The sequence below is a fragment of the Uloborus diversus genome, chromosome 10, assembly GCF_026930045.1.
Source record: "Uloborus diversus isolate 005 chromosome 10, Udiv.v.3.1, whole genome shotgun sequence".
Lineage (NCBI taxonomy): Eukaryota > Metazoa > Arthropoda > Arachnida > Araneae > Uloboridae > Uloborus > Uloborus diversus.
In genome coordinates, this window is record NC_072740.1 from 100,354,328 (window position 1) to 100,377,322 (window position 22,995).

Genomic DNA, 22,995 nt, shown 5'->3' on the forward strand with positions numbered 1-22,995 from the left:
GAAATCTTGTGGTTCAATAGCTTGGTAAAAGAGGTAGTAAGTAGCCGCTTATTTGCCTCACCTCAAGTTGTGAATGTGGACAATCAGGGAGCAATATTCATTGCGAACAACAGAGTGACTTCAGAAAGAAGTAAGCATATAGATATCAAACACCATTTTCTACGTGACCTGGTTTCCAGTAATATATTGAAGTTTGAGCATATACCCACAAAGGAAAATGTGGCAGATGCCATGACAAAACAAGTTTCCGAAGGAACATTGAGTCATTTGAACTATGTGATGACTTGTTAGGTTTTTTTTTATTAATTCTTTTGAAGTCCTGCAACCATGGACCGAGTTTGCAGCTATGAAAATACTTTTTATTTTCTTAAATTTAATTTCTGTTAAAAGTGTATTGAAGTGTGTTCTTTTTAAATTGTAGTACCTAGAGTTTGCCATGTCAGTATTTTTTTGCTTAATGGTTGTATTTTTAATTAGAAGTTTTATTTTCATTGTGTTGTATCTAGTGTGATAGGCAAGGGAGCATGTTAAAAATATATACCTCTCACACTATATTTATGTTTTTAGTATTTTTCATTTGTTGCTGAAACTGATTGGCATCGTGAGTTTTATTATGTATCTTAGTTATACTCAATTGGCAACACCGTTGGTTGTTGTTCCGTTTTTTCTCCTGCTGCGTGAGTTGTGCAGCACGGTATGTTGTAAGACATCGTAAGTTCTTCAAATATATTTTAATCCACATCTAGACTCGTTTTAGCCTTTCTTTCTTCATAATGCCTTTTGGGAGTTTTTAACAGAAAACTGGTCCCAAGAACTGGTTTACAACAAAAATTGCCAAAGAAAAACGACAACTGAAACTTGCTTCTGTGCAAAAATTTCGACACATCAAGGGTTTCCAAAAATAAATTTCGAGATAACAATGGAAAATACATAAGGGTTTTTATAGAAAATGCAGGGGAAAAATGTTTTTTCGAGACACCAAGGGTTTCGAGATAAGGAGGTTTGAGATATCTAGGTTCAACTGTAACTGAAATAATAGCATGGTGATTGAATATATTTAACTTTTTATGCAAGGTAAAAAAAAAAAAAAAAGCCATCTCTTAACCATTCATTACTTGAACCTAAAAGTGTAAAAGTTAAGCAGAACAATTAATATTGAAGACTAATTTCATACACTTTGCATGATCAAGAAATTCAAGATAGAAGTTAATAAAACAATAAAAAGATTTTTTTTTATGATCAACATTTTAATATTTACTCTAAAAAAAGAAGCAAAATTACTATTTTTTATTTTACTTTATTCCTGAACTTCATTAATATTATCAATACTATTATTACTATTCATTTATTTTCCAGGTTTTTGAGGAAAATTTCAAAATTCCTTGGATTTTTCCTGTTTTTTTTTTTTTTTTTTTTTTGTTGATTTTTGAATTCCCTGTGTTTTTCTTGTTTCTTCAGGTTACCCTGTGGCATTGCAACCCTGGTGTAAAAAAATAAGTTTTGTAGAATGAATATTTCTTCACAACAAATTGTCAAAAGGGGGAATTTTGATGGCACACAATGTTTAATTTTTAATTCTTGACAATTTGGCAAATAAAAATAGAATTTGAAGTAGATAGACGTAAATCATGGAAATCACATTCAAGGAATAAAAAAAATTCCTACGTTTCCTGGATTGAAGTTCTTAGTAGAATCACTTTTGACCACAAAATAAACTTAGTCAATTCTACATTAATGCTTTACATTATTTTAAAATTAAAAATTAAGAATATTTTCTTGAACCTATGCTCTTAAAGAATCAGTCCAAAAAATAAACATTTTTAATATGAAAATAACAAAATATGTTGATATGAGAGGCTGAGACATATATAAAAAAAACAAAAATTCAAACATAAAGAAAAATAACAACCAGAAAAAAAAAATTAAAAATTTAAGAGTTAAAATCAACAACAAAAGGGATTATGAAAATAAAGCTGCAATGTCCATTTAAAATCCTTAAATTATCTACAATAAGAATATAAAAAATAAAATAAAATATTTTTTAAAAGCAAAAGCAAATTAATATAGTAAATGGTTCATTTGTTTATCTAAAAATTCTGCATAATTGATAATTAGTTTCTTCCCTGATACTGATACATGATTTGACAACTCATAGCCATGTTAACATGCTTATAAAGAATTTTGTAAAACCCTTGATGCAGCCTCAGAAAAAGATGGATGCACCAAAAAACTAGAAAAAAGAGATTTAAAAATATTTAAAAAAAAGAGAAAAAAAAATTTAAAACAAGGGTGGAGCTAAATATTCTTCTGCTGCCAACAAAATATTGAAGCATCACTTAAAAAAATTAAAATGAAAAAAGATCTTTTTGAAATAATAAAATACAATGTAACTGCCATGAATTAACTATCAAGTAAAACAAATAGTTAAAATAATAGATAAAATAATTTCCAGTTTTCAAAATAAATGACAAGTTTGCAGGATGTAAAAGGATTAAAATCTCAATCACAGCAAGTAACTTTCCATGAAGTATGTGTTTCAACGCCAGCATGTTTTTACATTGTCTTCATTTTTATTGGCTGTATTTTTTTTTCAATAAGTTATTTGCTTTATTGAAAAATAATAAAAAGCAAAAGAATTAGTTGATCCTTTCAAATTTGATAGTTTCCACGAAAAAACGTAGCTACTAACAATATATTTTTTCAATAAAAAAAGTTATTAAAATAAAAATAAGCTATTCTAAGCTGGATGATAAAATAATTTTATATTTTGAAACATCTGAAAAAAAAAAAATATGCTGTGTCTAAGATGCATAAGGATTTACATCTTAAACACAATAAGCAATCATCTAAACAGTAGCTATGCATTTAAATGCTGCCATGCTTAAATATTGCTTTTATTTCGTAATTATTTTGTTCAGAATAATGTTTTGAATGCATTTTTTTTCTTTTTAATTTAAAAACAAATGAGAAATGAAACAGTTGAATATTTCGTACTTTCAAATTCAGTGATTCTTATAAAAAATATATAATTACACGAGATGACACAAAGTTAAATTTGGCCGAGGTTTCAGCTGGTCTGTAGGTTGAGTTTCGGCATTAAATGCACAATAAATGCAAATAACATCCCATAATTCTCCATATAGTTTACTACTCTTAGCTTTTTTAACATTTTCAGCCTACAGTGCTTTTTAAATTAATAAATATCACCAATTAAGATTTTAACGGTTGCTTTGCAATGGTAGTACCAGAAAAGCAAGTTTCTAATTGTTCATTAATATAAAGCATTATTTGGAATATTAAAGACATGCTCTACAATTGAGTAAATGTTTATAATAACCAACTGATATGATCAAATATTAATATATTACAGTAGAGTCTTGAAAATTTGAGTCTCGAAAGTTTGAGGTTCCGCTTAATCCGAGGTGCTTCATTTAAGTAAAATTTTTTAGCAGCTCAAAATTTGATTTTCATTAAAATCTGAAAATAGAAATCTTTTGCTGCTGTAAAACTTATTGATTAAGTACAGTAAATGATAAAAATACATTGGGAGTTTGGTTATGTTTTGGTTGCCTTGCACACATAAATACAAGAAAAAATTAAGTTAGCATTAATTTTAGACGCAATTAAAAGAAAATGTTTTGAGAGATAAATTTTTCGTAATGACACTAGTTCATTTTCTTTATACAAGGACATAAAAGGTGCTCCTCTGCATGTCTTCCGAGTACTGAAAATTTTAAATCGGGAAGAATTTTCTGGATAGTCAGACATTTCAGAAATCCGAGGTGAGATGAGCCCCAATTACTTTGGATTTTCTAGACTCTACTGTACTTCAAATATTGATCTAGAATTTTTTTTATGTTAATCAACTTATCTGGATTTTAATTATTTGGATTTTAATTATTTAGAACAAATATTTAAAATGTAGATCAAGGGTGGATGTGCTACTAATGAACTGGACTCCTTCTAATAATCGTTCCGATCCTATTTGATTCCCAATTAACTCAAACAGCCTTTTTCTGAAAATCGTCAAAATAGGAAGACAAATTAATTTAAAACTTAAAAAGGCAACTTGTGTTTGACCGCACAAAGCCCCCCCCCCCTTTTATCATTCCTTTGCCATAATCAATGTTCCATGTTGTCCCATAAATCCTGTATTTCATTAAAAATCCTATACATCATTAAAAATAGAAAGAAAAAAAAAATAGATTTCTGTAAACTATATCCTATGTTTCTCCTATGATGTGGACGCTAATACATACGATCGATTAGGAATACGCTGCATTGAAAATCGTTTCAACAACGGGGGTTAGTTTCTATTTATTCGAATAACTGTTGTAATTTTTTAATCTTCAATCGCATCAGATTAAAATATAAGCCAAATAGCCAGCCTGATCGTTTTCCCTTCATAGTCATCCTAACATGGCGACGCTGCAAATGGAACGTAGTCGCCATGTTTGGTCATGCTCTTAGTTCAAATAATGCAAAAAGAATGTTTTTTTTTTGGAAATATATTCTTGGTAAATGCCAAATTGTATATTACTGGAGGAGGTTTGTATTTAATTATTTAGTTTAAAAAAAAACTATCTTAATTATTGAAAAATTTCAAATCATATGTTTATCTAATATTTTTGCTATTCCCTTCCTGCTAATTTTCTTACAATTAATTCTTTTCATTAAACTAGTTTCCTGAAAAGTACATGTTGATTTTTACTGCCATGGTGTTTGCAATGATTTACAAAAAGATTTTAAAGGAATTTGTTGTTTTTATGGCAAATTCATTTTTTTTTCCACTGTGGGACCATGGTACTGTGTACACTACTTTATTTTTGGTTTAATGATTTTTTTTCTTATGAAACTTTAAAATGGGTAGAATGAACCATTTGCTTCAGGAGCCCCTAACCTTCACCCAATGCCTTTTATATTTCCATGAATAATATGATTTATATTTCTTGTTATCATTCCTTTAGCATCATTTTCATAATATTTGTATCAAAAAATACAAATAGAAATCCCCCCCCCCATTCTCGTACTAGAGCGCTGTTTTCGAAACCCGGTAAAACTGGTGGCCACCAGTTTTTTGAGTTTAGTGGCCATTGGCCACTTGAAAATTTTCTGAATCTTGAGGTCTACTTTTGAACTCAAACTAAAGGGTTACAACTAAAAGTGCGAACAGGTGTCATTTTGACCCCTTTGAGAAAAAAAAAGAACTGCAAATACATTTACTGGTGCTAAAACTGAGCAGAAACTCAAAAATGTCTCTTAGAACATATCCTTTTAAGAACCTGATGCATTTATAATGTTTTTGTACATAAAACAAAACATTAGTCGCTAGCATCTAAAATGCAACTGAAACAGCGCTGGTTTTTTGAAGAGTATTTTAAACCTCTGTATTCTATAAATAAACTGCATTTATTATAAATATGTTTATTTTAAACTTATTTTTGCAAATATGTAACATTATGTAGGGAATTATGCAGTTTTCTTATCAGGGGTCAAAATGACCCCCACCGTATATTTCTAGGTATAAAAAGATCTCTGTAAATCTAGTGTTAAGGTTCTGTTTAGTTATCGATTTAACAGACCATTCTCCGAAATTATCTCCAATTACAAAGAAATTTAACACCGTTGTCTTTTTTAATAAGAGACATCGTCGTATAATCCAGTGGAAATTTAAGACTTCAACAATTAATATTCAAGCATTTGCTTCATTTGAGCACCCAGGGGTGCCCACTGGGGGGATTATAGCGCAAGTTGCGCCATCAAAATTTTTGGGGGGGATTTTTTTCCAGAAGGTTTTTTTTTTATTTAGAAAATGAAATTTTTGAATTTTGGAAAGAAAAAAATATTTAAACTCATTCAACAAGAAATAGTAGCATTAATAATACTACATAACTACTTTTCGGGGCCGTCGGCGTAGCAAGTCCCCCCTCCCCGTTTTTCAGAAGTGTGGCCGCCAATTTCATTTTAGTGATGCAACTCACGAAGAAAAAGGAAAACTCTTCGTTGTTTTAAAAAATTTAAATAGTAATTATAAATGAACAAGTGAAATAATGGTGACAAAAAAGTATTTTTTCTGTCAAATTTGAATAGAAAATGTAATCTTAAAATACAATTTAGGAACATCCATGCTTCTCTTTTATCAAAAGTAAGTAAGGGCCGCAGAAATGTACACTTCAAACATTTTTATTAACACAAAAAAAAGTATTCAGTACAGAACACTCTTCCAGACCCCGAAGTGGTTTTTTGAGGAGAAAAAGTAGGAAATAAGGAATCAAAAATTAAAAAAGTTGGAAAAGTAGGAGAAAAATCACTTTAAAAAGTAGGAAAAAATAGGAAGAGATAGGACTACACACACGTCAAGACGACTGACAATCATTAGTTTGAAAAATAAACTGGTGGAAACAAAGATATTAATTACAAAAATATGAAAATAAAATACAAACAAACACTTTTCAACAATACAGTAATAAAATTTTTAAGTGTGAAAAAAAAACTAATAATAATAATAAAACTCCTATTTTGGTGCAATAAAACCATTTCTGTTAAAGATTTGTTTTGTCAAAGACAAAAACATTCGAGAGCATCCATTTATTATTTGAAAATACTCTAACACTTTCAGCTCATGTTGTCATAAACTATAATATAAAAGCAAAGCAAATATTAAATTAGTTTTAGTTGAAAATAATCAGCAGCTGACATGCATTCTTGCATAAACAGAGGCAGATGTTTAAATTTGAAAAACAAGGAAAAAGGCTGAAAATGCAGAACTAAAATAAATTTGTTCTTAAATATGGGACATAAAATTTATAATAAAATAATTAAACTAAATAAATAACAAAATAAGTAAACTAAAGGGTTTGTACAGTCGAATCCCGACTTACGCAAGGGATGTGTTCCAAGACCTCTCGCCTAAGTCGAAATTTCGTGTTGTATAAGTTGTGTAAGTGTAAATTTTTTGTAACATACCTAGTTTTTTTAGACACTTGTTAACACCACCTCAAACTGTTTTAAACCATACCTTAACTACACATTATCGTTTCTTACATAAAGAACTGAATTTTTATTTGTACTTTTAAAAAAGCTGTTTTAATCAACATAAATTACTGTCACGGTGCACGAAATCAGTGATCAACGTGAAATAAAATAAACCAGTATGGTATGTACTGTATGTATTGTAATAATAAAATGATGTACTATAATAATACTGTGCAGTAGATCCAGTAATGATACTTGTAACTTTAAAAAATGAAGATGTTGATGATTTATGCTCCGTCATAAAACCATTATTCTAATACATTTTTAAATTCAGTTGATTTGCTAGTTCTTTTATAACGCTTCCACACCTCCTCTTGGTTTCTTTCATTCTCAATACAAGAGGAGCTTCCATTTTCATAATTTTTGCATTTTGCTTAGACACTACTCGGCGAACCAGGGGGTGTGCACAAAAATTTTGGGGCCCGTCACAAATGACTTTTATGCCCCCTCCATACCCTTACATCTATCTCTACACGTATTTCCCCTCTTAAAAATCTCGGACCAACTTTAGGCTCGGGCCCAGGCCAACAGATGTCCTCCAACCCTGTGCATGCTCCTGCGGCGAACTTTCACAGATTTTCTTTTTTTTTTTTTTTGACTTTTAATTGTACATATGGGAGATTCACTCGCACCTAATTGTCGTGCTACCTTCGCTCCACTTCCTACTTGTTCAAACACATCGAGAAACTTTAGCATTTCTTAAATTGTCAGAAACTTTCTCTTATCACAAACTTTAGTTGCAACTGTGCTCTTAGATGTCATTATATTTCATCAACTTTCGCATTTAGAATGGAAAAAAAAAATGGTAAATGAGGAGTAGTAAGTTGTACACACAAACACTGCTATGTTCAGACTAGTACGGTGTGGGAACTTCCGCAGCCAGTGATACTAAAAGGATGAAGGTTCATTAATATTCTAGTAGCCAATAACAAAGCTGACACTTTCACACCGCGATTCCCTTCTGAAAATTTTCCTGCTGCAGGGGAGGAATGCCCGTTAGGTCAAATATTATTTACTTGTGAAATAATCGCGTTATAGCCATTTCGCGTAAGTCAAATCGCGTTGTAGTAGGAGTCGACTGTACTATGTTATGTATTTTTAGCATTCAACATACATTTTTGTTTAAGGCACGTCATTTATGGGGAGTCAGTGGGGTCAATTTCTCCCCTCCCTGGCTTTGGAAAATTAATGCTTCACCATACAAGTTTGGGCACTTTTTGTTGTTTTCAGATAAAATTTGCATTTAGTACACATCCTTCGCTAGCCACCTCCGGGGGGGGGGGGGGGGGAATCAATGTGACGGCCAGTTTTAATTTTAATCAAGCAATAAAAATGAATATTGTTTTAATGATTTGGCGATTTTTACCTCCCTCTTGTTCCAAAATTTTTGTCACCAAAAAAAAAAAGGAAACATCCATGCACATGGTAACCATAACATTTTTATCAAAGACAAAGATCAGTTTCTAATGTTTCTCTGTGCATAAAAGGGAAGGAATGTAGTTTCTCTCAATCCTCACCATACAACAAAACAATTCATTCGGAAATTGTTCACGAAATTGAGAGCGGGGAGAGGGGAGCATCTGGCATCAAATGCCTGAATATATCTCTTTCTCCCCCATCCATTTGAACAGAAGCACTAAGTACAATAACTTACAGTAGATGCGCCGCATCGGTATAATTGCCGCACCCCAAAAAGTGTAAGAGTCTTTCAAAAAAAATTTTAATGTTCAGAAATGCCGCATTGCCATAAACACAGCATGTAAAAATGATGAGCGACTCCTCGATATTAATGATATATCAGAGTAGAAAATACCCATTAAAAAGAAAAAAAAATATATATATATATATATATTTGCTTGTGGCATAATCCCCCAACTTTTAAAAATGTGAAGAAATACAAACGGAATCTCCCATTTAAATTGATTTCCGATTTTTCTCCAAAAATCGGGAACGTTTTGCCCATCCAGGTTTTGCCGCTTTTTTTTTTGCAAATACTCTTTGCAAGGAAAGAAAATGAAATTTAATAAATTTTATAATCATGTTTACGATTTAGAATGAACGATAATCATATTTATGTACGAAAAAAGTTAGTTTCAACGATTATTTTTGAAGTGGTCCGTTTTTTTGCGAATTTCTGTTATCTGTCGATTTTATTTTGCACTAACATTAATAAAATATGTACACAAGTTTTTCATTTTTTGCTTCCTTATGTTCCTTTTAAGGTTTTACATTGCCTTTCTGTTTAAATAGAGCTACATTTCACTTGTAATCATACAAACAATTTGCGACTAGGAAATTCGACTTTTCCCGAACTTTTTGAATAGTTCGCCGTTTGCTTTAACTAAAGCTTGTAATTGATGGGTAAATAATATATAATTGCATCAGAATGTGCCAGTATCTTTTTTTTTTAGTTTCGTTAAATCAGTAAGCTGAAGTCGGGACGGTAAAAAGAAAAGTCGATCATAAACGCCGCAACGGCAAAAAAGTTACTAACGAAAATTTAACTTTTAAACACGCAAACGCCGCAGCGTTCTTGTTTGTTGGATATAATTTGAGGTTTATGGCCTACAGCTAAGCTGAAAATTAGGCAACTCATTTCCAACTAAAAATTTGAGGTAGTGGTCTGCCCGGAGAAAATAAAACATGAATCATTCTTTACACTGGAAAACATTTATTTGACACATATTAAAATTGGTTACAACACAATGATTTGTTCCCCGGGAAAAAATTAGAAAAAAGGGCTTACAATAGGTCCATGCATGGTTTAAAAGTCCTGTTGGTGTTCCAAGGTGACGTCTCACCGGTCGTTGGACAGCATGGCAATTTCCACGAATTGCAGGCAGGTCGAGTCACACCGCGTGAGCCACAGTTCACCACATCAAGGAAAGGTATACCAGGGATGGACGCGATCTTCTTCCGCAGGAGAACAAAAAAAACCCACATCAGGGAAACTTAGAACTCTTTGCTTTTGTAGACGTCATCACAACACACGGGTTCCAAACTCAAAAACATCACCAGTGCTTTTTCCGGAAAAACCAGACCTCACCAAGAGGCCAATAACAAAAATTTAGGAGGACATCAGACGAGCACGTTCACAACACACTACACAAGACGAGGAGACAAGTAGAAAAAACGAAGCAGTAGCGAAGCAAGCGATCGAGCTCCTGCCGGTCAGCGTATTTATAGCCCGATTCGGCCTTTCCAGAAACAATGTGACGTTACCTAATTTGCATATTGCCAGAACAACTCAACCCGAAGAAAACACAGCTTGCCGGTTGCACAATCATTATTTAATTGGCATTCAGCACTTAACACCTCAACATGATTTCATCACGTCATTGACACGTGCTCTTTCGGAAGTTTACCGACATCTGCCGAATGACAACAACCAATCATAGCATGCCGCATGTTTTCCGAACACTTCCGATTCAAACTCGGACATTTGAGTGTTGGCGGCAGGTGGATGGGATTCTTCGCGCAAAGTTTTCTCTCGGAATGGCAAAAGGTAAGTCACAAAATGATTTTTCTTTTAAACAATATTGGTGAAATCCTTCAAGAACCAAAAATAAAGGCATTTAGCCCAACAAGTTCCCCCCTCTTGAAGGAATTTCATCAAAAAACACATTATATACATTAAAAACATTTAACTACATTCATATTATATTTACAAAAGATACATTTGAAAAACAGTTCAAAAATTTGATACACCCCCCCTCATTTAATCCCAATTAAATATAATTTTACAAAGTTTATTTAAACAATTCTTAGATAGGGGTTTAGTGAAAATATCCGCGATGTTTATATTTGTCCTCACATATTTAATCAAAAAAATCTTTTGCTCAATTAAATTTCTTAAAAAATGGTACCTTACATCAATGTGTTTTGTACGGGAATTCTCAATGGGAGACTTAGAAAAATCAATTGTTGCAGTGTTATCACAATAAATAATTGTATCTCTAAGCTGGAGGTTTTCAATATTTAATTCACTTATTTCTGTGATTATCCTCTTCAGCCAGACCATTTCTTTTGCAGTTTCACCAAGTGAAATATATTCTGCTTCCATTGTGGATAACGCAACACATTTATGTTTAAATGTCCTCCAATTAATCGGGACCCGATCAATACACAAAATTGATCCTCCCATTGAGACCCTATCCTCCCGATTAGCGGCGTAATCGGAGTCTGAAAATCCCCGTAGATCTACACTATTGATTGAGCTTAAATTTAATTTGTATGATATTGTATGCTTTAAATACCCTAGCAATCTTAATAGAAAATCCCAATGCTTTCTTCCGGGATTTGCTTGAAATTGGGAAAAAATATTCACCGCATACGAAATGTCAGGTCGGGTCTTCCCCGCTATGTATGCCATGCAACCCAACAAATTTCTGTATGGGAGCTTTTCTGCTTCCCTTTTTTCTTCCTCAGTTTTCGGGCAGTCGTCCTTCGACAAAACTGTACCCTTTGAGATTGGGAGGGTTGAATTTGGCACATAGTAATCAGAGAATAACTCCAAGACCTTCGAAATATAAGAGCTTTGGTGAATGAAAAGATTATTTTTATCTTCCACAAATTCAATCCCCAGGAGCTTTCTGGTTTTCCCCCCCCCATTTCTTTAATATCATACATACTTTTAATTTCATTGATTACCTTTTTAATTAAATTTTCATTTTTTGCTAGAATTATTATATCATCTACATAAATAAGAAGAAAAGTATTTTTGTCTCTATGGTATACACAATTACATCCTTTTAATTTTTGAAAACCAAAACCACGAAGAACACTGTCTATTTCTAAGAACCAGTTTCTTCCGGACTGGTGTAGTCCATAAAGAGACTTCTTCAATTTACAGACAAAATTAGGGTGGCTTTTACTGACAAAACCCTCTGGTTGTCTCATGTAGATTTGTTCCTCTAAATCAGCATACAGGTAAGCATTTTTTACATCAATTTGTGAGTGACACCATTTTAAAAGACATATAAAAATGGAAAAGAAAACTCTTACAAGTGAAAACTCAATTACTGGACTGAAAACTTCAGAATATGACTCAATTGACTGACGGTCCCCCCTCACAACTAATCTGGCCTTGTATCTTACAATTTCACCCCTGTCATTTACCTTGAGGTCGTAGACCCATCTGTTTCCCAAAATTGGTTTCCCCTCTGGTGGGGGTACAAGGTCCCACACCTCCCTTTGGTTAATGACATCCAATTCAGACTCCATGGCCAGTTTCCAGTTGTCCACCTCGGGGGTAGCCATACATTGCCTATACGAGTTCGGTATAAAAATTTCTACCAGACTTGCTTCTTCACTTTCTCCCGAACTTTCACTGTCGTCACAGATTTCCCCTACTGTTGGATTCTTAGATGAAAAATCAAAAAGTTTTGGTTTATACTCTATTTTATTTTCACTACAATATTTTAGAACCTGTTTTAATGAATTTAATCTTACTTTATTTTTACCGGCAATTGTATAATAAATATCAGTCCTATCCCCGGTCTTTCTCTTTTTGGCTTCTCTAACCCATTTAATCTTTTCACAGGGAGTTTGCTCAACACTCTCCTGGATTTCCTGTTCAAGTTGAACTTCACTTATAGGCCTGATAAAATTAAATTTTCTCTCATTTTTATTTTGGACTTTTAATTCCCCCCATTTTTCATTTTCATTAAACTTTACGTTAATAGTTTCTGTGACTGTTCTGGTTTCAGGATCCCAGATTCTGTACCCTTTGGTACGTAAGGCATATCCGACCATGATCCCCTTGGTAGCCCTCATATCTAATTTTTTTAGTTTGGACCTAGGCTGACCTACATAGGCAGTACACCCAAAAATACGTAGGTGCCTCACTGAGGGTTTACGTCCAGAAAACAGTTCGAATGGGGTCTTGTCCATATTTCCTATTACCGTCCGATTTCTTACATAGTTGAAACAAAGAGCGGCTTCAGCCCAAAACTCATCCCCCAATCCAGAATCCTTGAGCATAGACCTCACACCATTCATTATGGTTAAATTATACCTTTCTACTACCCCGTTCATTTGCGGGGTGTAGGAATTGGTCCGCTCTATTTTTATTCCCTGATTGGTGAGATAGTTTTCAAAATCTTTGTTAACAAATTCTGTTCCATTATCGGAACGGATAGCCAAAATTTTTGAATTCAGGAATCTTTCAGTCCTTTTTTGAAAATTTACAAAAACATTAAATGCCTCATTTTTGTTTCTTAAAAAGAAAACATATGACTTTCTTGAGAAATCATCTATAATTATAAAAATATATTTCTTTCCCCCCAAGGACTCGGTCTGAAGGGGTCCCATCAGGTCCATGTAGAGCAATTGAAGTGCAGAATTGGTACGCCTTTCTGGCATAGATTTAAACGAGCACTTCCTCATTTTCCCTAATTGACAAGGGTCACAATTGGGTTTTTGCCCCTTCTTAATCTCCAGTCCTTGGACTGCACCAAGTCTACTCGTTTTGGTGATACTTTCCATATTTATATGGCAAAATCTCCTATGCCATTTCTCCATATCAACACTGACCATATTGGCCCCTTCAGACGGGTCCTTGGTCTTAAAATATTTGGTATAATTAACATTTGCACAATCAATATAAAAATTTGGTTTAACATGATAAAGTTTATTTATTAAATTTGCTGTAAATAATTTAACATTTTCTTGATTAAAGACACAGATCTTTCCGGGCAACCATTTGAGCTTATAGCCCTGTCTATCTATACAAGAACCAGAAATTAGGTTGCGTCGCAGTGTTGGAGCATAGAAAACGTTATTCAATGTGATGGTAACTAATTTTCCATCTGATTCAATTTTAAAAATCACTTTCCCAATGCCCTCTACTTGGCTCTTCACATTTCCTACAGCTACCTCCATTTGTGTGTTTTGTACAGGCTCTAGCTCGGCAAATAACGATTTATCTCTACAAAAATGAGATGTGCTGCCGCTATCCAATAGCCATGTATCCTCACATTTTGGGTAGGTAGTGTTTGCAGAAATTTCATTTACTGAACAAAACATTCCTGCCTGAGGGTCTTCTTTGGTTTGAAATTTAAAATTCCTATCCTGTTTTACTTTATTACGGCTCCAACACTTCGACGCAATATGCCCTTTCTTTTTGCAAATGTAACAAACTTTATTTTTAGCAAGAAATTTACCCTTACCATTTGCCATTCCGGAGTTTCCGGGTTTTGAAAACATTGCCGAATTTTCTATATTAGGCTCTTCGGCCAAATACCTAATCCTACCTTCCTCAGCTAGTAGTTCATCTTTTACTTTCGAGAAAGTAAATTTCTCTCCTTCCCATCTGTAGATGGCTTGAACAATACTGCTGAAACTAGGAGGTAGATACCGTATCAATTGAAAAGTTCTGAGTTTCTCTTCCATAATATATCCATTTTCGACTAGTTGGTTAAAAATTCCCCCCAACCTTGCAGCGAATAATCCCACCGTTTCACCTTCTTGCATTTTGCAAGAGAAGTAGGATTCCCACAATGCGGCTACTCTGGCCAAAGATGGGGGTTCAAAATTTGCCTTAAGGGCTTTCCAGGCTTCATTAGGGTCTTCCAAATTATCAATTAACCTTTTTGTATCTTTTTCCAAGTTTAAATAGATGATGGCTAAAGCTTGGCCACATCTTTTTCTGTCAGCACCAGTTAACTCCCCTTCTGGTTTCTTTTGGGTAATCTCCCATAAATCCCTTTCTATGAGCACCATTTTTATATCTTTGGACCAGGTAGCCCAATTATGGGAGCCCAACTTCTCAACGTTTCTATAATCTTTCTCCATAATAAAGAAATGATTCAATTCCCTCCGGGCAGGTCAACCACACGACTCTGCTACCACCTGTTGGATATAATTTGAGGTTTATGGCCTACAGCTAAGCTGAAAATTAGGCAACTCATTTCCAACTAAAAATTTGAGGTAGTGGTCTGCCCGGAGAAAATAAAACATGAATCATTCTTTACACTGGAAAACATTTATTTGACACATATTAAAATTGGTTACAACACAATGATTTGTTCCCCGGGAAAAAATTAGAAAAAAGGGCTTACAATAGGTCCATGCATGGTTTAAAAGTCCTGTTGGTGTTCCAAGGTGACGTCTCACCGGTCGTTGGACAGCATGGCAATTTCCACGAATTGCAGGCAGGTCGATTCACACCGCGTGAGCCACAGTTCACCACATCAAGGAAAGGTATACCAGGGATGGACGCGATCTTCTTCCGCAGGAGAACAAAAAAACCCACATCAGGGAAACTTAGAACTCTTTGCTTTTGTAGACGTCATCACAACACACGGGTTCCAAACTCAAAAACATCACCAGTGCTTTTTCCGGAAAAACCAGACCTCACCAAGAGGCCAATAACAAAAATTTAGGAGGACATCAGACGAGCACGTTCACAACACACTACACAAGACGAGGAGACAAGTAGAAAAAACGAAGCAGTAGCGAAGCAAGCGATCGAGCTCCTGCCGGTCAGCGTATTTATAGCCCGATTCGGCCTTTCCAGAAACAATGTGACGTTACCTAATTTGCATATTGCCAGAACAACTCAACCCGAAGAAAACACAGCTTGCCGGTTGCACAATCATTATTTAATTGGCATTCAGCACTTAACACCTCAACATGATTTCATCACGTCATTGACACGTGCTCTTTCGGAAGTTTACCGACATCTGCCGAATGACAACAACCAATCATAGCATGCCGCATGTTTTCCGAACACTTCCGATTCAAACTCGGACATTTGAGTGTTGGCGGCAGGTGGATGGGATTCTTCGCGCAAAGTTTTCTCTCGGAATGGCAAAAGGTAAGTCACAAAATGATTTTTCTTTTAAACAATATTGGTGAAATCCTTCAAGAACCAAAAATAAAGGCATTTAGCCCAACATTGTTCTTTCCAGAAATTAATGTAGTCAATGAGAAGCTCAGGATCTGCTTGCTTCTTTTTCTTTTCAAAATTGAAACATGCAGAAAATTATCGGTGCGGCATTGTAAAAATAAGAATCAATGCACAATTAAAAGTGCTATACTAAAGAAAGAAAAAGTAGGAAAAAAAAAGGAAAAAGTAGGAAAATAAGGAGAGAGATCTGAAAAGTAGGAAAAAATAGGAACTCTTCGGGGTCTGCTCTTCACTATGCCACAGTGTTTGTATGTCTCCCAAGTCGGAAACTATGGGCTCGGCTCGAATTAAAAACATTGTGCATAGAGTAAAATTTCAGTAATGGGAGGGAAGGCAGGTGACCAAACTAACATTTTGCACACCTTATCTCTCGGCGGCCCTGGTTATACAAAGCCATGCTTCATAGTTCTGAAGTTAAAATAAAAATACATAAATAAATAGGACAGCCCATACTTTTATATACTTTTTTTTTAAAGAAAAATGTTGCCCTGAAAATCATTGCTAAGTGGAGAAAAATGCATTGGTCGCCGAAATAAATTTGAAATAGAGAGATAGAGGGGGAAAAAAACAGTTAAATGCAAAAAGAGATTCAAAGTACTATAATGAATACTCACACCAAAAGTTCTAAATGTTTGAATGTAAAAATCGTAAGTAAATCAAAGTTTGATCAAGAGATGCAGGTGGCATATTTAAAATAAAATGAAGTGGAATAGGGACCTAAGATATCACAGAAAATTACTACATCCGTTCAAAATGTTAAAAGTCCTTTTTCTAAGGCCGCAAATGATTGTATTGCAAGAAAACAAAAATACTGTGCGAGAAATTGAAAACTTTATTATAGAAAATCCAAGCAAATAATCGTGTTTGGCAAAGGAATTGGGAAAAAAATATTACCACAATATGTTTATCAATTACTGAAATTTACAATGAAGATAGGAGGGACGTAGCCAAACTGAAAGGAAGTGGGGGACTCTAAACCCGTCTTTTTACGCCCCCAAAGCTGGCCTGGAAGTGAATTTTTAAAACTTAGGTTTTGAAACCATCCTGGGAAAACGTTTTCAAACCCCATCCACTACGTCATTAAAAATGGCCTACATCTAAGTATTTGGAACTGCAATTTCGAAAAGTTGTGAGAGTCCTCCCAACGTAACCTCCGAGAAACGCCCTCTCAATTTATCATTCATCATCATTCAAGGTCGAATAAATTTCGTACTTTTGGACTTTAATTAACAAAAATCCCTTAAAAAATTCCTGGGGTGTTCCGAAACTTGTTCTCCAAATATTACCGAAGATCCTCAAAAATTTCATTGTTAAGGCTTCAATTCAGAAAATTTTTCGGGATCATCTCCAAAACCTTCTACTCCTCTAATAGTATTTAAAATCGTCTACGATTGCGTTAGTTGAATTTAATTTTGAAAATTTGCCAGGGGAGGACTCCGAATCTCTCCACCCATTAACATTACTGAAAATCTTCTAAAACTGCGGTTTCAACAGATCGAAATTTTTTCGAGAGAATGCCCCCCCCCCCCTATCTCTCTTTCGCCAACATCATCGAAAAATGTCTTAAATCTCGCTTTCAATTACGAAACATTTCTGGTCTCGAGTCCCTTCAAAACTCCCCCTTTCATCAAAGGTTGGCTTAAACTACGTTTTCGGAGCTTTAATTTCAAGAAACTGGCGGCGCACCAAATTTTAACAAAAAAAAAAAAAAAATCTATAATCGCGCTTTTAAGGCTTCAATATTTTAAAAAATTTCGAGGAGGGGGCGCATCTCCCTTCCCCTTAATATCACCATAGATCATCTAAAACTGCATTTTTCAAACTACAATTTTCAGATTTTTCCTGAGGGAGAGCCCCCAGACCCCCCCCCCCCTTGTGTCACAATCACAAATAATTCACACTTGGGAATGCGTGCTTGAAGTTTGCATTTTGAAAAATTTTAGAACGATGGCTCCGAGTCTCTTCCTCCCTTAACATCACCATAGGTCTTCTAAAACTGTGTTTTTCAAATAACAATCTTTTAAATTTGGAAAAATTATCGGAAGACGCTATCCTGGACCTCCTCTCCCTCTTCCTCCCAAACTTAAAATACAGTTTAAAATTGCGTTTTTATGTAATCAATTTCGAAATAATGCAAGAAGGTAGCCCTCCGACACCTAATTCTGATTGAATATTATCCTTATGTGAAATACACCACCAGCTCAGTCAATTCCAGCCGAGGACTGCAGTTTCGTGCTTATTAGCACTCATCAGCCCGGCATAGGAGTGACTGAGTTGGAGGCGGAAAACCTCTTAAGGAAGCCAAGAGTGCCAAACAAACTGGTCGCTAATACAGTCCTTACGATTAAATTTATATTGCTAGTACTAAGGTCTAGTAATATAACTATCCCTGCTATACCAGAACTTAAATCTTCTCTCTCTCTCCGCATATTGGAACATGCGTTTGAAACAATTAACAGGCCGCCAAAAGCGTACCCTCCCTCCCTCCTTAGTTTTTTGACCTAGCGACAGCCCTGGTACTCTTTCCAAAACTTAATGACTGTGTCTCTTTTTCAATGAAGGGAACATCACACACGGCATGGAGTTAGTGTCCGTTTCAAAGCTGGATCAGACGATTTGATTTCTTTTCAATTTTTTTCATAAATTTAGTAAGTAAGCACATAAAGTAGCACAATTCTGCATGATGAATGCATGTGTAAAAATGACGAGAGGGAGAGAGGTCAAAAATGTTTTATTGTTTGTAATAATTCTGACCAGTATGCTGTAGTCTTCCATTGATTCATTTGCTCCTTGACAATCGTTGAGAACTAGTTTTGAAGTTTCCGAATATTTTTTATCCCTCCAATTGAGAATTAATATATTTTCTTCGTTAACGAGCTTAAGCTTGTGAAGAATTTTTCTCATTTCACTTTACTCCCATCTTCTCTACCATTTTTAAACTGATTGTTTCAATTTATCATTAGGTAATTTTTATTAAAACTTTCAGTGATGTTGGTTTACGCTAATGGAGGTAGAACAGTCTTCTTAAGGTGTTTAAATTATGTTTCGTAAATCATATTTACTTTCTTCTATATCTGATATGTATAGAAGGATATTTGATTCATTAAAATTCTTGAGTTCTGATTTTTGATGTGTGCTGAATAGCTGAATCCATTTTTAAGGATTTCCTAAACATATCTGTCACGGTGTGTCTGATCCATCTTTTTTGGATATGCAACTTCAATTTTGGAAAACTTCCAGGAGAACGCCCCCCACTGTAGTGCCAGAATAACACCATCTTTATCATCAAGAGTCATCTAAAACTGTTTATTGAACTGCAATTTTGAAAAATTTATAAGAGAGCCCCTGATTCCCCCCTCTTTCCTTAACATGATCAAAGACAAGCCTAGAATTGCATTTTTTGAGTATCAATTTCAAACAATTGCCGGGGGAATGGCACCGAAATTCACCTTCCACTAACATTATCCAAATCTATCAAAACTGCGTTTTTAAAGCTACAAGTTCAAAAATTTGAGTGGAGCGCCCCCCCCCCCTACTCTCGTCAACATTATTAAAAAATCATGTTAAATTTGATTTTCAGGGCTTCAATTTCGAGAAAATTACGAGAGAGCTTCCGAAAACTTGTTTTCTTAACGTCACAAAGGTCGGCTGCAATTGAGATTTTAGAGATTCAAATTCAGAAAACTGTTTTTCCCCCAACCATAGATAGCACTTTTAAGACTTTAATTTTGAAAATTTTCCTGGGGCAAGCCCTAGGATCTCTTCTTTCCCTAACATTACCACAGATAGTTTAAAACTGCGTTTTAAGAACCAATTTTGAAAACAAAGGAAAAGCCCTCTTTCACACAACGGTAAACTATCTACAATTGCGCTTTTAAAGTTTCAATATTGAAAAATTACCGGGAAGGGCACACCAAACCTTTTATCCCCTAACATCACCAGAGATCGTCTAAAATTGTGGTTTTAAAACTGCAATTTTGAAAATTTTCCGGAGGAGAAACTCCCGGACACCCTATCTGAGTGACAATGAAATAAGATTCATATTGTATACATCTAGTAATGATTCCCTCCCAAGCCAGAAAGTTGAATCCACTCTTCCTCGTAATTGTTCATTCGTTAGAAAAAAAAAGGTGTAGCAAAATTCAAGGGTACCCAAAACTTGTTTACTCAAGGTGCACGTTGTAAAATTTAGAAAGGGAAGGCAGGTCAACAATCCAACAATATTTCAGTTCAAATGCTATCTGTTAGAGCTACCCCCCCCCCCCCCATGAATTTGACAAGAAATTAAACACTCTAAAAACTGTTATATTTTACCCGATTCGAAAGCGAATTTTTTTTTTTTGGGGGGGGGGGAATTTGCGCCATTGAGCTTGGGGGGGGGGGGGGGGGATGGGCATCCCTGTGAGCACCAAGTCTAAACCTCCACAGAACCTAACCCTTTTTTTGTTAAAATAAGGGGGCATATTAATTTAATATGCCACTCCAAGCCTTTTTTTTCAATACCAGCACTACTTATTACAATATGTTCAAATTTCAACTACTACAAGCTTTCCACAATAGGAACAATTATTTTCATCACCTTTCAGTTTAAGATCAACTTTCATTGAAGCTTTAAAAACTAACATCGAGCTTACCGTTGTTCACAAAGCAAGTACATAGTAGCTATTCCATCTTTTGTAAAAAACTATGCTTTAATTCTTGAAAATGAGTTAAGAAACCCTCTTATTTACCAACTTTTTCATTTATCAAAGAAACTTATTTTAAAACAGGGTTCACTGCAGCATATAAGCTTTTTAAGATTCCATCAACTTTGATGAACAGTCTTTCTTTTTTGTATGCCATTCTCAAGTTTTACAAAACCCGTTAGCTTTTGGGGTATTTTAACTGCCACCAATGCCCTTGGTAAGAAACTTGCCATTTAACTTGAGTTTCATTTGAAAAAAATTGTTTCCTTTCTTAAAAGTCAGAAACAAAATTGGTTTTGGATTGTTTATAATAGCGTGAAGGTAGTTAATCTTTTGAGTATGCTTGATATCTCAGCTGTTTCAACTTTTGCTTTTGAAAACCTCCTTATTAGTAATCTTTCACAAGATTTATTTTTTGCTATTTCTTACACTTTTGATTTGGCTGGCTCTTCACTCAGTCTTGATAAAAACTTTTTTCTTCCACTCTCACATTTTTTTTTCTTGCCATGAGTTCTAATTTTAGCTTTACCTTAGCTTATTTGTTTTCATTGTACTATAGAAGAAAATTTTCTGTTTGAGATTCTGCACCTCTTTCTTCTTTTGATGACTTACTCTGCATTAACTGCCCTGATTTAAAAAAACTTTGCCACTCCATCTACAAAAACACCATAAACCTAAAACTTTACAAAAACTTCTTTCAGCCAATTTTCTGGATGTTAGCATTCATTTAAATTTTGAATGCTATTCTTTCATTTATGACAAAATAAGAGATTTTAGCTTCCCAGTTAAGTTTTTCAAGATTACTATCTTGAAATTGGGTAACTGTATAGCTAATGACACTTCCATTGTTCATTGTTGTATTAAAGGACATGAAGTGAAGGTTTTTGGTTGTGTAGTTTAGATGATGATTTGGTTTGAAATTTGCAACGGTTTACTCTTACGGCCTTTTTTTTTTGCCTACACGGTGACGATTGGAACTGAAAGAATTATGATGGACAAGAACTTGATCTCTACCACGAACTTTACAAGTAAGTGCTCTTTCTGAAAGAGTAGGATGATGTGTGGTTTACTGGAACCTTTGCTAAACTTTTTGGTTCGGATGCAGCAAAGTGGACTAAACCCCTACCCAGCTATTTGATTTTCGTATTTTGTATTGAATATTGCACAATGTTTATTTAAAACACCTTTTTTATTTAGCACTTAGGTTTTGTGACAAAGTACTTTTCTTTGCCCCAGACATTGGATATATTGGATCAAACTTTTGATGCCTCTTCAAAGCATATTCATTAGATTTTTCAGTGCTTCTACCCTTCGCCTTTATTTCTTTTTTCTTTTTTGCTTTTATTTTAGGACAGATACAATACATTTTATTTCAAATGAATTTTACATTTCAAACAAAGTTCAACAAACTAAGAAGGAACCCAGAAATGTATAGTTTTGAGAAATTTATGCCTGTGCACCTCATATTACTTTCAAGACAAGAAGCTCCCAGATATTGTCTCCCACCAAAAATTTATTTAACAATTGTATTAATAATTTGAAAAAAATCTATTGAAACAACTGATAGCAAACATTTTAAAAATGCTATTCAAATTACTATTACTCTGACAGCCACAAAAGCAAAGAGGGCATAAAATACTTTCCTACATGCCTGCTGCTTCTGTTAGATTATAAATGAAGCTTATTAAAAACATTTGGGCACTTGAGTGTTATTTTGTCGAATATTATCATCAAAACCAAAACTTCATGAAACTCTTGATAGAGTGTCTATAATAACACTGCTAAATTTGATCTTTCTCTCTGAAAACTTCCGGATAAAGGTTTTTTCCCATGATTTTATGATCTTAATTTTCCGCTGGCAATAGTTAGGCAAGAAAATAGTTCACGGCATATGGCAACAAAATTGGGTACATTGTACAATTATATAATTATCTTCTTCCGATTTGTATACACAAAACAGAAAATGCTAAAGAAGCATTAAAACAATGCAGAACAAACAGCTTTGCTACAAAACAATCATTAAACAAACTGGGAATAACAATCCATGGACGTTCTCAATGAAAATGAGCTTTTCAGACATTTGTACAGAGAAGTCGAATTTCAGGGGCATAAAACTCTTTTCTTCATACTTGCAGCTCAATTGAGCAGAAACCAATACTCTTAGACTAGAACAGAACTTGTTAAAGTATTCGAGCACTTACTGATTATTCTGTCTATCATTTTTGTCAAAACCAAAACTTAACGAAATGCTTGATAGACTACCAATGATAAAGATGTCAAATTTCCTTGATTCATTAAAAAAAAAACTTTAGGATAAAAGTTAGTATCTAAATTTTATGATTTTAATTCTTCTTAGGCGATAGT

General features: G+C 34.3%; 1 protein-coding gene across 1 annotated transcript in view; it reads right to left on the minus strand.

Annotated features, from left to right (window-relative positions):
- LOC129231218 (activator of 90 kDa heat shock protein ATPase homolog 1-like) overlaps positions 1–22,995 on the minus strand; it is a 60,524-nt gene that overhangs the window by 36,342 nt on the left and 1,187 nt on the right. The gene's annotated exons all lie outside the window — the stretch shown is intronic.